The sequence below is a fragment of the Herpailurus yagouaroundi genome, unplaced genomic scaffold (assembly GCF_014898765.1).
Source record: "Herpailurus yagouaroundi ecotype Mexico unplaced genomic scaffold, PumYag 67556, whole genome shotgun sequence".
NCBI classification, from domain to species: Eukaryota; Metazoa; Chordata; class Mammalia; order Carnivora; family Felidae; genus Herpailurus; species Herpailurus yagouaroundi.
Genome location: NW_024420362.1, coordinates 2,140,786 through 2,154,113, shown reverse-complemented (window position 1 = coordinate 2,154,113; position 13,328 = coordinate 2,140,786). Strand labels below are relative to the sequence as shown.

Sequence of the window (13,328 nt, the reverse complement as noted above, 5' to 3'; positions counted from 1 at the left end):
TTCAAGACGTTAAATGATTCATTTCTATTTCTTGGCTGGCATTATGCTGAGCAAACTTTGAGCCTAGGATCTCCAAATCCAAATTCTGTGCTGTTTCCACTATATCATTCTGCATCTACTTATAACATGATATTTGAGTCAGATTATTTAGGAACTTTAATTAGCAAAGCAACCTATATTCAGACTAGAACTTAAAACCAGAGTAGATATTAAGTCAACTCTATAATTGTTCAATTCATTTTTTTGAAGGCTGTAGACAAGGGAGATACCTAAATTATAATTACCTACTCCAAAATAACCACTTTGTGAAATGCATTCACACAGACACACCCAAAAGTAAGTATAGTTGGATTGTGCCAATTAATTTTGTATTACTCAAAAAAATACCTCAAACTTCAGAATTCTGTTTCCTTCACATACTAAATTAGCTACAACAGAGTTTCAAAATCATGTCTTCATTATTTTATGTTGAAATGTCTGGGAAAATTACCATTCTGCTAATTGATTTTTTCTTAATTCATAATAAGCCCTGATACAATTGAAACATATCTGAAAAGACTGGAAATCTATTTTATTTATCTTAAAATCTGTAAAGGGAGTCTTATGAAAATTAATAAGGCTTCCTTGAGTAGGAAATAAAAGTTTTAAAAATGAAGTAATGATAAACATTAAGCTCTTTAAATATGTAAGAGGGATATAGAATTAGAAAGCAACCTGGGGGGGGGGGATCAATTGGAAGGATCGATGACAATGATAGTAAATGCATTTGAGGATATTTGGCAGATTAATCCTTCAGTTTTATGCCTTCAGAGACTGGAGGCCAGTAGCATGTCTAAATCTAGGCTTATATTACCATCTACTTTTTATCAACACTGTGAAGGGTGAAATTAAGAGAAAAAAACTATCATTATATGAAGCACTTGTTTAATTTAAAGATAATTTTACATTTAATATTTTTCCTTCTATTTCAAACATTATTACTTTAATTACTTTGAGGAAGTAGTTGATTCTATCAATAAGTTAAGGAAACCTAAGTAAGAGTTTTCAGTTGACCCTCAACTGTTCTGAGTTCACCGAAGGTGAAATGTCAATCTGCTAGGGATAAACTGCAGGAAGCTCTCTTGAGGCTTGTGAGTGGGCATAGAAGTGGCAGATTAGCTTACATGTGGGTAAGGTAATGCAGTTATGGGAAAAAATGAAGGCTAAATAAGCCAGGGTGCATTCATAGGCTGGCAGGCTCCTACTTGTCAGTTCCAATCTTGAAAAGGAATCTTGGAGTAACTGGTAACTGTTCCCTAAAAAAAATTAGTTCAAGAAGTTACTATACCCACAAAGGTCAACATTCTGCTGGTCAGTGTCTGGAAAGAGATTGGCATCCAAACAGAAGACAGGCTACTTCCTTAGTACAACATTACGGTCCTCCAGACTTAATGAAATATAATTCTGGTTTCTCCTTCTTTTTAAAAAGTTGCTGCTGCTATTTAAGATGAGAAAACATTTGTAATGAACTAGCAAGTAGTGAGGCTACTTGTGAAAGGCTAAAAAATTAGGGCTCTTCTGTTAGGAAGGATAATGGTTGAGTGAGGCTATGCTCAGAATCCATCAAACAGGTTTGGATAGGACATATGCAAACCTGTTTACCAAACCCAAGAGTATCGAAACTGAGTATCCTTGAAACATTACAGAGGTAAAAAATAGGGAAAGGGAATTATTATACATGACTTATGGAATAAGTTACCTCAGAAGTTGTAAAGAAATAGCACATTTTAAATAGTAAAGTAATTCAGGTCGGGGCACCTGGGTCACTCAGTCAGTTAAGCGTCCAACTTCGGCTCAGGTCATGATCTCACAGTTTGTGAGTTAGAGCCCTCCGACAGGCTCTGTGCTGACAGCTCAGAGCCTGGAGCCTGTTTCAGAATCTGTGACTCCCTCTCTCTGCCCCTCCCCTGCTCATGCTCTGTCTCTGTCTCTCAAAAAATAAATAAATGTTAAAAATGGTTTAAGTAATTCAGGTCAATTTGTGCGCTGTAAACCCATTGTTAACAAGTAGAAGGTTAGAGAAGCCGAGGACACACCACTCCTTTCTACAGAGGTGACTCTCACCAGAAATAGAATTGTGAGGCCAGATAGATTATGAGTATGGTATTCTTTAGGGTTTTAGTTTAAAAATGTATTAAAAATAAAAAAAATATATTAAAAGGGTTAGTATTGAAGATGGTAATACATTTATGGATTACAAAGCTCCTTGTTCTTGTTCTACTTTTGACTTCACATTTGTTTATATTAAAACACCATCCTGTCAAATTCACAGACTTAGAAATTCAGGCACAGTGCTTATGGAGGTCATATGGTGTAGTGGTTCAGGTTATAGACTTAGAAACTTCATTGAGGTCTACTGCTTATTAACTGTATGATCTTGAGCAAGCTTTTTTTTAAAGTTTATTTATTTACTTTTGAGAGAAAGAGAAAATGCAAGTAGGGGAGGGGCAGAGAAAGAGTGAGAGAGAGAATCCCAATCAGGCCCCACACTGTCAGTGCAATCCCAACCTGGGGTTCAAACCCAGGAACCATGAGGTCATGACCTGAGCCTGAAGGTTAACCGGTGGAGCACCCCAGGCACCCTGAGCAAGTTTTTAATTTCTTGGAGGCATACTATTCATTTGTAAAATGGCTTCATAATACCTACCCTATAGGATTGTTTGAAGAATCATTGATATGTAAGATATGCAAGTCACTTAACAAAGTGCATGGCACCTAGTAAATACTAAATAAATGGCAGTTCTTAGTATTACTGTGGGCTTTGAAGCTATGTGTACTACCCTGTATTCAAAAGCTTGTAACAGATGTGATGGATAAGGTGTGCCTACGTTTTCCTAATATGATTTTTTAAAGTTTTTTGACCATTTTGAATATAAATAGCTTTTTGGTAATGTAAATGATACAGTAAAGCATCTAAGTGTGATAAATTTAATTACATGGATGGATTCAAATTGCATATGGCTTAAAATAATGTCTTCATGAAGAACTACTGCTTTCTTCCCCCACCATCCCATTTTGCAAAAACAGTTTTGTTCAAATTCTCACAAATATCCTTGACATCATTGTTTCTGTAAGCTTGAGAACCAATTTGGAGTCACCTAACAGTTTTCTGGAACACACTATATTCATGTTCATCTAAGTTGTTAGGTAGAGAGCGATATAACACTAATAGGTGCATCACTGTCATCTTGATCTCAAGCCACAAATATCCATTTGCATAGTACTAGGTAAATTGATTATCCAATTCATTCTAAATGTATTTTTTATCTTCTCTAGGTATTTACTGCTTTGCAATTTTAAGTGATCTTTCAAAGTCTTTTTTACAATGATATAAAAGATTAATATTGTGAAGTCACACCCCCTAAATAATCCTTAGGTCTATGTTACATTTCATTGTCTTTAATCCCCCACCCCAATTCTCTAAATGTGCCTCTGTAATCACCTAAAACTCATATTTTTTAAGTTTATTTTATTTTGAGAGAGAGCATGTGTGCACACACACACACAAGTGGGGGAGAGGCGGAAAGAGAGGGAAAGAATCCCAAGCAGGCTCCATGCTGTTAGCACACAACCCGACATGGGGCTCAAACCCAAGACCTGTGAGACCATGACCTGAGCCAAAATCAAGAGTCAGACACTTAACCAAATGAACCACCCAGGCACCCCTCACCTAAAACTTATATTAATTGAGGTCCCATACTGAGTTCTTCAAAGAGCACTTTAATATTAAAAATAAAATAATTTAGATAAGGCACTTATAATTAAAGAATTTGTAAGGACTTGAATATAAGATAGTTTCCTTTTTATGAGATATAAGTGGAGTGGGGAGGCATGCCTTATATTTAGAAAGATAGGAATATATATTTTCTTCAGTTACATCCAATCATATAACTTTGAAAGCATTCATATTTCTTATTTTTATTCATTCCCTATATGTGCTAAGTGCTGGGATGATCCAAACATATATGGGGCAATATTTTTGGTGTTATAAGAATTTTCAGACCTTGGGAAATATTTAATTCAAGAAAAAATATTGAACACCTATTATTTACAAAGCATTTGCAGAAAAATGTGAGTTGCAGCCCCTGTCCTCAATAGCTTACAAGCTATTCAAAAGAGGATAAAACAAATAAGCAATTCTTACCTGAGAAAATAAAGAAACTACAAGCTGCTTTGGGGTTCAAATATTGGAGAAGCCATATTCAGTTGAGAAATATTAGAAAAAAGCTTTAGGAAGTCAGTCATATTTAAGATGAAGTGTAAAAGATGTGTAAGATAGACACTCAGAGTAGAATGGTGAGAAAGGGGACCAGAGCCTAATGAGGATGGTGAAATGACATGAGTAAAAGGCCTGGTAGAAGAAAAGCAAGAAAGGATATTCAAGAACAATGAGCAGTCCATTTAGATGTAATGTAGAATGTATGGAAACAATGACAGAATAAGGCTGGGCTGTGAATGAGATTAAGCCAGATTATAAAAGCTTTGTAGGCTATTCTCAAAAAGTTTATTTTTAGCCTGTAATCAATAAATAGAGATTTACTAACTAATGACTGGATTATATGGTCAGGTGTGTATTTTAGTTATCTTCCTAAATTGATTTTAAAACTTGTGACTGCACATAGAGCTTGGAGTTAAGGCCACTGGCTGCCTGAGGAACCCACAAATAGTATACTACATGAGGGGCAAGTCTTTCACTAACACCACAAGGTCTCTGGCCCAATGAATGGAGTTTGATAGTAATTCTTGCTACAAGTAAAATTTACAAAAACCATTTAAAAAGATAAATTAACTGTGAGGAGACCAAAGTCATCTGGGAGAGAAAGGAATAGAATGAGAAAACTTTTAGAGATTTATCAGAGGAATTAAAGACCATTTGGATATTGGGTTCCAAAGCATCAAAGAATTGACACTGATTAGATATATAGCTATACCATTTAGTTATACAGTTTTGGTGCAGTAATCAACAAATTAGATCATGTCGATATTGAACATAATTTGTGAGGGGCTTACAGACATGGTTCACGAGGCTGTTCACATAAGGAGAAAAAAGAGGTGAAGAGAGGAAGTCTACGTGGATTAAAACATACGCAATAAATCATCACACGGAAAAACACACTTTTCGCCTACAGGTAAAAAATTCAAATTAAAATAACAGTAAGGGGGTGCCTGGGTAGCTCAGTTCATTAAGCGTCTTGGCCCTTGATTTTGGCTCAGCTCATGATCTCACGGTTCATGAGTTCAAGCCCTGCATCAGGCTCTGTTCTGGCAATGTAGAGAGTGCTGTCTCTGTCTCCTCTCTTTAAAATTTGTTTAATGTTTATTTTTGAGAAAGAGAGCATGAGTGGAGGAGGGTCAAAGTCTCTCTTTCAAAGTAAATAAATTTTTTAAAACTTTTAAAATTAATTAACAGTAAGCTAGAAACATACAGCTATTAGAATGTCTAAGCACAAAATGAAGTGTTGGGATTGCTGTAGAGAAACAGATAACAGTTCAATGGTGGTTCTGTTGCATGACAATTCACAAAACACAAAACAATGTTAAGTGAAAGAATTAGACCACAAGAGATTATATAAACACTGATTATATCTATAATGCATGTATGTTGACACATATTGGAAAAAAATTTGAAGGAATATAAGTAGTTTAATGTTCATTTGCATTTTCTTTCTGGAACAGTTATTTAAGTGCGTTGTAATTTGAAAAGAATGAAATGAAAAATGATTCTTCATCATACCCCTAAACCACATACACATATACACATATATGCAAATAGATTGTGGTAAAATATGTTCAGTGTTTGAGATGTTGCAACATTATCTATAAATCAGGGATGTAATTGAAGTTGTAGTTGCTTTCATTATCTTCCATAAGTCTGATGAGGCATTTCTTGATCACCGTTTATTATAGTAATGAGAAATCTTTTCATCATAAATCCTGACAATCTGCATTTTATATCTTTCCTCAGTATAAATTCTTTGCCCCTACTAAATAAATACACAAAGTGTAAAGCTTGCTATTGCTTAGTTTCTCTACCTTCCTCTCAATACTCAGTAGCTCATATCTTAACCTTTACCTGTCAGTTGATAGTTTTTCTCCCCTCCACCAGATTGGCACACACAACTAAGTTTCAGTTTTATATGTAGCTAACATGGAATGAATTGAATGCCTATTATATGTCACACATTGTTCCCTGGTACTCTACAGAGATTTTATCTTATCTTGATAGTAAGCATGTGAGGTCTGAAATATTATACCTATTCTTGCTTGACAAAAACTAGGCATCAGTTCAGTAGGCCATTCTCTTCAGGGCCTAGGACATTGCTCTTTCTTTTCTTCCATGGTGCTTTCAAGTGTCTAGTTCCCAACAAAAAGAAGGCATGCTGTGTGTTATGGCTCATAATGTAGTTTTTAACATATACAATACATTTTTAGTAAGAAGCATATTTTTTAAAAATTTTTAATGTTTATTTATTTTTGAGAAAGAGACAGAACATGAACAGGGGAAGGGCAGAGAGAGATGGAGACACAGAATCTAAAGCAGACTCCAGCTCTGAACTGTCAGCACAGAGCCTGACATGGAGCCTGAACTCATGAACCATGAGATCATGACCTGAGTCAAAGTCAGACACTTAACTGACTGAGCCACCCAGACCTCCATAGAAAGCAGCATATTTTTAAGAGAGATCTTTTTTTCAAAAAAAAAGGTATGCTGTTTTTCCTCATTTAATGTATACTATTGATATAAAATTATTATAATGGTATATAGAAGACTTGATACAAAGCAATGCAAAATTATATGAGCAATTTAAATAGAATCCAAACATGAAGCAAAATTATCTACTTTAATGATTTCAATTAAATAAAACTTATGAGCTGATAAAAATTTTGAAGTTTTATTTTATTTAATTTGGTGTGTGATGTTGTCATGGTGATTAATTACAACAGAAAGTTAACATACCATTTTATAATACAACACATAAGGCAAACAAAGAAACTTTTGAAGTAAAATGTGGGAAATCATAAATAACAAGCTATAAGAACTAAATGGAAGCATCAAGGAGTGATTAGTACAATAAAGTATATAAACTATGAGAATGTTTTCCACTTCATCATATATTATTATGGCTGCATAGGGATGATTGCAATGCTAGCTTCATGTTACTACTGAAATGTTACTGAGATTGGAAATGTACACAATATGATAACTGATATTTTAAGGGGGGGGAAGGAAGGGCTACATGTATGAATCATGTAGAAAAATGAATTGAAAAACTGTCTTGTTTGACAAAAGAAAAGGAAGAGTCTGGGAGGAAAGGTAAATATTGTAGGAATAGCAAATGTGAATATAATATAATGAGATTCATATATGTAAACCATTAACTGATGATAAAGAGTAATCTAAACACAGTACCATTCCAGGAAAGGGAGTATCTGTGTACCCAGCATGGATCTCTGCCCTGCCCTACTTCTAAGCATCTAACATATTCTCATAGTCATTTCTTCTGTATTGTGATTTTTTCAAGTGAAGCACTTTTAGATGTCCCATGTGGTTTAAAACAAATCAGAAATTCATGTCCCAAATGTTTCATTAGTCAGAATAATTAAGTTGATCAGTTCTGGGAGCAGCGGAAGCAAAATAATGGGGTCATTGAAGCAGTCAGGCTCTAATGGGAACTTGAATTCATTCAGATATCAAATCTAGTAGTTGTTCTACACCTGTATGCACAGACCCATTGAGCAAATTCACATTAAAGGTTTAGTGGAACATTTTCAATGTTGTGGTCCAAAGGGACTTGCTACTGTTTCACAAGAAAACACTGAATATTTTTTGACAATATGTCTTTTTGTGTGTGTGATGTGTTAACTAAGCTCTGTATGTGTATGTTGGCACCCTATCCCTACGTAGGGAGGGAAAAAAGAGAGATATGCATAACTGGGAATGGTTTTCTTACTATTTAAAGATAAAATAAAAATGTGCTCCAGCGTTTGCTACCTGGAGGCAATAATACAACATGAGGCAACTCACTAGATTGGGGGAAGGTGGAGTTTTATCAAACAACCTATGCAACCTAATATAAATGAGGATCATTTCACCCTTTCCCTTCATAAAACAAAATGGTATCAAGCATGATTTTGGTTATTTAAGGAGAAAGCAGCAATTAGGCATTCTGTATAGTAATGCAGTGTTTAATTTCTCTTATGTCACTATATGACTGTAGTAGCAAACTGACTGTTTTTATTCTTTTATAAGATATCTAAGGAGAGTTGACAGACCCAAAATTTTTTAAAGGTCTAAAGAATGGAAAGATGAATTTAACTGTGTCCTGTAGTGACCATTGAACTAATAGATCTTCAATAGAACTCTCTCATTGGAGACTGCAAAACACACAGGAAAATAAAAGATTTGCAGCATATCCTGAACTATGAAAGACAGATATGACCAGCCATCTTTATGGGAAAAAAAATAATCAAAACTGAATTAACTTACCTAAAGAATAGTTTTAATACACACAGTTATTTGTAAATATTATGCTCTAATATTTTTACTTTGTGGATAAACAAAAGAACATTCTTATTTGTATATTTATTCTAATATATTCTAGGCACCAAGGAAAACAGATGCAAATGACAATTCCTGTGTTTATAGAGCTCATGGTAAAGTTGAGGAGACAGCACAAGAACAGTCACAGTATAAAGTTCAAGCTGAATTAGTAGGAGTTTCTGGGGAAAGGAAAGGAAAAAGGAAGAGAAATATGTTTCAAGAAAGGGAGCAGCATTTGTGGAGGCAATGGGAGAGCATGATATATCCAAGGAAGAGACACAAGTTCAACATTACTAAAGCATAGGTATGAAAAGCTGGTAAAATGATTTCTCGTGAAAGACCTTGGGTACTAAGGTGTTTGATTTTTTTTTTATTGCTTGGGTGATAAGGAGACATTTCCAGCTTCTCTTCAAGAATCTCCTAACAACATGGAAGGTTGATGGGGTGGTGATAAAGGTAGAAGTAGGAGAGATTCAAAAGGGGTCTATTATAAGAGCCTACACAATGGAAGAATGCCAGACCTAGAACAGTGGCAGTGGAGATGATGATGATGAAGAAATTGATCCAAGAATGCTTCAAGGAGTGAGAAAGAACTTAACTTATTGAGCAGTTGGATTTGAGGGTGAAAAAAAGGAAGAAGTCCAGGGTGATGGTTTGGGGTATTTCAGCTTTTTGTTTTCATTTTTATGACTTGGTGTATGGTGGCTCTATTGGTTTTCTAGGCTTTCTGTAACAAAGTACCACAAACTAAGTGTCTTAAGCAACAGAAATTTAATGTCTCATAGTTTAGAAGGATATAAATCCAAGATCAAGGTATCGGTAGGGCCAGGCTCCCTCTGAAGGTGCTAGGGAAGGACCTTTTCCAGGCCTCTCTCTCAGCTTCCAGTAGTTTGCTGGCAATATTTGGCATTCTTTGGCTTGTAAAAGCATTGCTCTCAACTCTGCCTTCATCTTTATATGGCATCCAACATTTATGAGGGTCTATTTTTAAATTTATCCTTTTTATTTTTTAATTTTTTTTTTAATTTTTTAAAATATGAAATATATTGTCAGATTGGTTTCCATACAACACCCAGTGCTCACCCCAACAGGTGCCCTGCTCAATGCCCATCACTCACTTTCTGCTCCCTCCCACTCCCCATCATCCCTCAGTTTATTCTGTTTTTAACAGTCTCTTATGCTTTGGCTCTCTCCCTCTCTAACTTTTTTTTCCTTCCCCTCCCTCCCACTCCCCATAAACCCTCAGTTTATTCTGTCATTAAGAGTCTGTTATGGTTTGGCTCTCTCCCTCTCTAACATTTTTTTCCTTCCCCTCCCCCATGGTCTTCTGTTAAGTTCCTGAGAATCCACATAAGAGTGAAACCATATGGTATCTGTCTTTCTCTGTATGACTTATTTCACTTAGCATAACACTCTCTAGTTCCATCCACTTTGCTACAAAAGGCCATATTTCATTCTTTCTCATTGCCAAGTGGTATTCCATTGTATATATAAACCACAACTTCTTTATCCATTCATCAGTTGATGGACATTTAAGCTCTTTCTATAATTTGGCTATTGTTGAAAGTGCTGCTATAAACATTGGAGTACAAGTGCCCCTATGCATCAGCACTCCTGTATCCCTTGGGTGAATTCCTAGTAGTGCTATTGCTGGGTCATAGGGTAGATCTATTTTTATCTTTTGAGGAACCTGCACACTGTTTTTCAGAGCAGCTGTACCAGTTTGCATTCCCACCAACAGTGCAAGAGGGTTCCCGTTTCTCCACATCCTCACCAGGGTCTATAGTCTCCTGATTTGTTCATTTTAGCCACTCTGACTGGTGTGAGGTGGTATCTCAGTGTGGTTTTTGATTTGTATTTCCCTGATGAGGAGTGATGTTGAGGATCTGTTCATTTGCCTGATGGCCATCTGGATGTCTTCTTTAGACAAGTGTCTATTCATGTCTTCTGCCCATTTCTTCACTGGATTATTTCTTTTTCGAGTGTTGAGTTTGGTGAGTTACTTACAGATTTTGGATACTAGCCCTTTATCTGATATGTCATTGCAAATATCTTTTCCCATTCCGTCGGTTGCCTTTTAGTTTTGTTGATTGTTTCCTTGGCAGTGCAGAAGCTTTTTATCTTCATGAGGTCCCAACAGTTCATTTTTGCTTTTAATTTCCTTGCCTTTGAGATGTGTGAAGTAAGAGATTGCTACAGCTGAGGTCAGAGAGGTTTTTTCCTGCTTTCTCCTCTAGGGTTTTGATAGTTTCCTGTCTTACATTCGGGTCCTTTATTCATTTGGAGTTTATCTTTGTGAATAGTGTAAGAAAGTGGTCTAGTTTCATTCTTCTGCCTGTTGGTGTCCAGTTCTCCCAACACCATTTGTTAAAGAGACTGTCTTTTTTCCATTGGATATTCTTTCCTGCACTGTCAAAGATTAGTTGGCCATACTTTTGTGGGTGCAATTATGGAGTCTCTATGTTATTCCATTGGTCTATGTGTCTGTTTTTGTGCCAATACCATGCTGTCTTGATGATTACACTTTGGAGTAGAGGCTAAAGTCTGGGATTGTGATGCCTCCTGCTTTGGTCTTCTTCAAAATTACTTTGGCTATTCGGGGTCTTTTGTGGTTCCATACAAATTTTAGGATTGCTTGTTCTAGCTTCGGGAAGAATGCTGGTGCAATTTTGATTGGGATTGCATTGAATGTGTAGATAGCTTTGGGTAGTATTGACATCTTAACAATATTTATCCTTCCAATCTATGAGCATGAAATGTTTTTCCATTTCTTTATATCTTCTTCAATTTCCTTCATAAGCTTTCTATACTTTTCAGCATACAGATCTTTTACATCTTTGGTTAGGTTTATTCCTAGGTATTTTATGCTTCTGGGTGCAATTGTGAATGGGATTCTTTATTTGTCTTCCTGCTGCGTCATTATTAGTGTATAAGAATGCAATTGATTTCTGTACATTGATTTTGTATCCTGTGACTTTGCTGAATTCATGTATTAGTTCTAGCAGACTTTCGGTGGAGTCTATCGGATTTTCCATGTATAATATCATGACATCTGCAAAAAGTGAAAGCTTAACTTCATCTTTGCCCATTTTGATGCCTTTGATTTCCTTTTGTTGTCTGATTGCTGATGAACTTCCAACACTATGTTAAACAACAGCGGTGAGAGTGGACATCCCTGTCGTGTTCCTGATCTCAGGGGGAAAGCTCTCAGCTTTTCCCCATTGAGGATATTATCTGTGGGCTTTTCATAAATAGCTTTTATGATGTTTATGTATGTTACTTCCATCCTGCCTTTCTCGAGGGTTTTTATTAAGAAAGGGTGCTGAATTTTACCTAATGCTTTTTCTGCATCGATTGACAGGAACATATGGTTCTTTTCTTTTGTTAATGTGATGCATCACATTGATTGATTTACAAATATTAACCTGCCCTGCAGCCCAGGAATGAATCCCACTTGATCATGGTGAATAATTCTTTTTATATGCTGTTGAATTCAATTTGCTAGTATCTTGTTGAGAATTTTTGCATCCACATTCATCAGGGATATTGGCCTATAGTTCTCTTTTTTTGCTGGGTCTCTGTCTTGTTTGGGAATCAAAGGAATGCTGGCTTCATAGAATGAATCTGGAAGTTTTCCTTTACTTTCTATTTTTTGGAAGAGCTTGAAGGATAAGTATTATCTTTACTTTAAATGTGTGGTAGAATTCCCCAGGGAAGGCATCTGGTGCTGGACTCATATTTGTTGGGAGATTTTTGATAACTGATTCATCTTCACTGGTAATGGGTGTGTTCAAGTTTTCTACTTCTTCCTGTTTGAGTTTTGGAAGTGTAGGGTGCTTAGGAATTTGTCCATTTCTTCCAGGTTGTCCAGTTTGTTGGCATATAGTTTTTCATAGTATTCCCTGATAATTGCTTGTATTTCTGAGGGATTGGTTGAAATAGTTCCATTTTCATTTGTGATTTTATCTATTTGGGTCCTCTCCCTTTTCTTTTTGAGAAGCCTGGCTAGAGGTTTATCAATTTTGTTTATTTTTTCAGAAAAACAACTCTTGGTTTCATTGATCTGCTCTACAGTTTTGTTGTTTTTTTTTTAGATTCTATATTGTTTATTTCTGCTCTGATCTTTATTATTTCTCTTCTTCTGCTGCATTTGGGGTGTCTTTGCTGTTCTACTTCTAGTTCCTTTAGGTGTGCTGTTAGATTTTGTATTTGGGATTTTTCATGTTTCTTGAGATAGGCCTGGATTGCAATGTATTTTCCTCTCAGGACTGCCTTCGCTGCATCCCAAAGCATTTTGATTGTTGTCTTTTCATTTCCATTTGTTTCCATATATTTTTAAATCTCTTCTCTAATTGCCTGGTTGACCCATTCATTCTTTAGTAGGGTGTTCTTTAACCTCCATCCTTTTAGACGTTTTCCAGACTTCTTCCTGTGGTTGATTTCAAGTTTCATAGCATTGTGGTCTGAAAGTGTGCATGGTATGATCTCAGTTCTTTTATAACTATTAAGGGCTGTTTTGTGGCCCTGTATGTGATCTATCTTGGAGAACGTTCCATGTGCACTCGAGAAGAAAGTATATTCTGTTGCTTTGGGATGCAGAGTTCTAAATATATCTGTCAAGTCCATCTGATCCAATGTATCATTCAGGGCCCTTGTTTCTTTATTGATTCTCTGTCTATATGATCTATCCATTGTTGTAAGTGGAGTATTAAAGTCTCCTGCAATACCACATTCTTATCAATAAGGT

The 13,328-nt window shown here is 35.9% G+C and overlaps 1 protein-coding gene and 1 non-coding gene across 4 annotated transcripts in view; both read left to right on the top strand.

Annotated features, from left to right (window-relative positions):
* The window catches only part of DIAPH2 (diaphanous related formin 2), a 1,032,498-nt gene that overhangs the window by 985,774 nt on the left and 33,396 nt on the right, over positions 1-13,328 (top strand). The window lies entirely within an intron of this gene.
* LOC121025233 (small nucleolar RNA SNORA62/SNORA6 family) lies at positions 4,651-4,793 on the top strand. The gene has a single exon (XR_005787987.1). It is a non-coding gene; the product is annotated as a small nucleolar RNA SNORA62/SNORA6 family (small nucleolar RNA).